The following is a 4,744-nucleotide window of genomic DNA, read 5'->3' as shown; positions in this document are numbered from 1 at the left end:
TTATTATATACATAATTTTTTAGTTTTTTATTTAGTTTTAAATTTTTACCGCTTATCTTTTTAATCTATATTTTTATTTCTCTTCTTTTAAATATTTATTACATATAATTTGGAGAGAATACTAATGTTATAATTAAAAGTTAGAATCAATATTTAATTATTTTAAAAAAATTAATTTTAAATTAATTTTATAACTATCAGTATAATTTTTTTATGCTAATATCTAGTTATATTTTTATATACACAGGACGAAAAAATATTATTTTTAAGTAGTAAGTATAAAAATTAATTATTTCTATTTGTTCAACAGACTTAACAGTTAACACCTAATTAAATGTAAAAGTATACACGTTAAATTGTTTTAAATTTTAGATAACGAATGTTAAAATTAATTATTAATAGCTAGAGACTTTTGTTAACTTACCACTTTTTTGTAAAAGTAATTTGATTTTATAAATCTTTTGTACGATGCATAATTTATACTGTCAGAACAAGTGGACGATAATTTTAGAAAATTTATATTCCCGTTGTTATGAGAATGTTATTATGGGTAAAAATACTAGTGTTAATAAAGTTGAAACATGGATTAAGCCAATATAGAATCGCTATGGACATGATGCAAAGTTTGTGGCTACGGTTGTTATGGCAAGATGCTGGTATTGTTGATCAAACGTAGGGGCGCGTGCTATCCCTTTTGCTAATTGTAAAAGTCATATATATATATATATATACCCAATTAGGATAAGGATGAAATGTTGGGGACTTATGTTCTACCAGTCTGTTTTCTATTTAAAGAGAGGATGAATGTCCTCAGATGATCTATGGTTCATTCCCCGTCCAAGAAAAATGGAAGATGATCATTATTGCTATGCACTTTGTTGTATAGAGAAGCACAGCAAGTAACTGCCAAAACAAAATGTGATGTTACAGCTAGTGAGTAGTGAGTAGTGAGTATAACTAAACTTTATTTCATTAATATAACTTATAATTCTTCAATCCACTGGACATTTATTCGTGTAATTTTAATATGAAAATTGAAAAAAAAGGAATAAGTGTAATAAAGGAACCTGTCTTAAGTAATAAGGACTTGACAGGGGATACTGCTCATATTTCGGCTATGGAAAGATTCGGTTCATTATTGCACTGATAAGAAACTCCACCACAAAGCCCAAAACTGTTCTTAAAGTTGCTACACACTTACTTACACCTATAACTAGATGAGAAACGAGACGCTCCTGTATATTTATAGTAGTAGGTTTTACCGAATTTAAAATATACTAGGTTTACTATATTTGTTTCTCAAGTAAATTAAAGTAATGCTCATCCTTTTTGTTTTTCTTTCCATAAATATCTTCCTGCTTCTCCCTTGTCACTACATATTTGGAAAGTAGGTTTATTATTCAAGCTGTTAATTCTGCCTTCTAAAAGAGAGTCTTATTTAGTGTTTGTCTATTTGACATTTTAGTAGTGGCAATCTGGCATGATGACGGTAACGAATTGTTTCATAATGCTGTGGTACAAAACTACAAATGCAGTGAAATTAATAAGCAAGAAAATCTCACTAGTACATATCAACAAAACGAATTTAAATCTTCTAAATTTTAAATTTTACTTGAAAGAATAAAATATAATATCTTATTTTTAAATATTTTTTTAGAGTAAAAGACAAATTCGTCTCTGACCTTTTTTTTTGCAGACATTTTCGTTTCCGAAAATTGAAAAATACTTTCATGTCCCTGACTCTCTGAAAAAAGTGGACATATTTACCCTTCCGTTAGAGTTGCTCCGTTTGGCTTGACGAAAAACAGTAACGTGGTTAACGTAGCGCTTACCTGGCCGTTACGGGCTGTCACGTGGAATGGATTTTTGAAAAGAGGACGTATTAGTCCTCAGGAACCAAAACGCCGTCGTTTCTCTCCCACCCCCAATCTATGAAATCCTTGAACCCTAATCAAAAGGATTATGTGCAAGGATCATTCCCTTTCCACAATTCCGCAAACTGACTCGGATACCCAAAATCCTCAGCAACCTTAAGCAAAACCATCACCTTATCATCACAAGGTCCAGGAGTATCTCAACAAAAACTATTTATCCCATCAAGAGTAACCTGCACACCCTTACGGAACACTGGCACAGGATCCTGCAACTCATTGCAAAGATACGTTCTTCAAGCTTGGAAGCGCCATCAATAAGCTCGGAACGACCCCGGTTAGTTTGTTATCCCTAAGCTGCAAATCAAAGAGGCTATCGCATTTGCACAAATTAGGGATCCCACCGGTGAACTGGTTCTTGTGGAGCGACAACTGAGACAATTGCGTCATATTGGAGAGAACCTCAATTGTCCTCGATAAACAGTTTTGTTGGTTGTTAAGCCACAGGTTGATAATCGAGGAGGAGGCAAGGGACTTGGGCAAGGCTCCGGTGAGATTGTTGTTAGGAGAGGCGAAGGTTCTGGAGACTGGGGAAGGAGTCAAAGATGTCCGGAAGGTCGCCGGTAATTCTAGCGGAACCGAAATTGAGGTCGCTGAGGGTTGATGATTGAGTTAAGTCGGTGGGGAAGGGCCAGGAGGATAGGGAAGGGTTGTTGAAGAGGCTGAGTTTCTGGAGGCTGGTGAGGCCGGAGAATGCGGTGGAAGGGACGGAGGTGAAGTTGTTGTGGCCGAAGTAGGCAGTTTGGAGGTTAGAGAGGTCGGATAGAGAAGGGAGTGGGCCGGAGAGGGAGTTTTCTTGAAGATATAGGTCAGTGAGCTGAGAGAGGGAGTTTAGATCGGAGGGGAGAGTTCCGGTAAGGGACTTAGAGGAGAGTGTTATTTTGGTGAGGTTGGAGGAGTCGCAGGTAATGCGGGTCCATTGGCAGTAAGGGGTATTAGGGCTCAAGGATTTCATAGATTGGGGGTGGGGGAGAAACGGCGACGTTTTGGTTCCTGGGGACTAATACGTCCTCTTTTCAAAAGCTCATCCCACGTGGCAGCTCGTAACGGCCAGGTAAGCGCCACGAGAGCCACGTCACCGTTTTCCGTCAGGCCAGACGGAACAACTCTAACGGAGAGGTAAATATGTCCACTTTTTCAGAGGGTCAGGGACATAAAAGTATTTTCCAATCTTCGGAGACGAAAATGTCCACAAAAAAAAGGTTAGAGACGAATTTGTCCTTTACTCATTTTTTTTATTTTTTTTTATCTCACCTATAAAATAAATAATAAATTTAAGACTACTACCTGCTCGGTAACTCAAGACTGGACCAATAATGTAGGTCGACACCAAAAGAAGAAAAGACAAAAATCACAATCATAAATAATTAATTTTCACAAAAAGGTACACTATGAATATTATATAACATTTTTCCTATTCATATGTTTTGTATGTAATTATTAAAACATATTCATGTGATATTCTTTATATAGCGAAGGCAGGTGATGACTCTCCACTAGAGCATTATGGATGTGGCCTATGTTTATTTCCATTGAAAATCATATTCGTCCCCCATGATGGAAACTCTGCCCAATTATGCATGCGATGACTTGTTAATAAGTTTATAATAGCTTTCTCAGTTTAAGAGGTGGACATCCAAAGACACAGTGCGTGCAATATGTACTATTAAGAAGTTTATCTAGTGTTAGAGTATATCAAAGATAATACGTCAACCAAAAAAAAGTAAAAATATAAGAGGTATTGATATATTTTAAATAGTTACGGTTACCAAATAAATTAATGAAAATTTGAAATAACGTAACTGAATTCTCAACAATAAAATAATAATAATGATTGTTTTAACAATGTTTTGAATTTAATTTTGATAAATCTGATAATCAATAATCATGTATTAGTTACATGTATTTTTTTGTGGCTCATACTTCTTTAACCATTTATTAATGGTTAGATCTTTGTCTATAGAACAAATGTGCTTATTAATTTACTTTTATATTATGATATAGTTTAAAAATAAATTAATGTGCAGTATTACTAAGCAATGTGAAATTAGAAATAATGGTAATTTCTTTAGTTTCATAAACTATAGGATAATTTACATTAACAAATTAATTTAATATTAAATTTATGTAGATATTTTAAATGAAAATTGACTATATGTCTATCCTAAATATAGCATTGTTTTTGGAATATGTGCTACGATATAACACACTACCGCAAGGATTTGAGAGTTGAGATTCCTTCTTTCCAAAATCAACAAAGCTAATTAATTAACAGGAATTGATACAAAGCTCTAGGACACATGACCAGCAAAATATCAAAGATATTAACCATAATTAAGGAAATCACAACACTATTAAAGTATAAATAGAAAATAATAACACACAATAAATATAAAACAACATCAACATCTGAAGTCTGGGTGTCCTAATTGCATGTAACTCACTATTCTGGCCATCAGCCATCTCACGTTTGCTCTTGCAGATATATGATATTTGATTTCAATGCAAATTCACATGACAAAAGACATATACGAAAGTCCAGGACTATACCTCATCATGACTTCTTAAAATAAAAAGCCCTTTTCCTATTATATATATATATAAAATGTNGTTGTGAATTAAAATTTAAATAATATATTAAATTAATAAAATATCATATTGTAAATATAAGAGGAAATATAGTTGCATAAAAAAAATCTAAAAATTATGCAATTATTAAAAAAAATAAAAAATTTTAATCTACTCTTACCATCTCGCTAACAGAAAATGTATCAATTTCTTCTCCTCCAAGTCCATCATCCGCAAATACCACA

This window comes from Arachis ipaensis, chromosome B09 (assembly GCF_000816755.2).
Source record: "Arachis ipaensis cultivar K30076 chromosome B09, Araip1.1, whole genome shotgun sequence".
Lineage (NCBI taxonomy): Eukaryota > Viridiplantae > Streptophyta > Magnoliopsida > Fabales > Fabaceae > Arachis > Arachis ipaensis.
Note: the sequence above shows the minus strand (reverse complement) of the source record.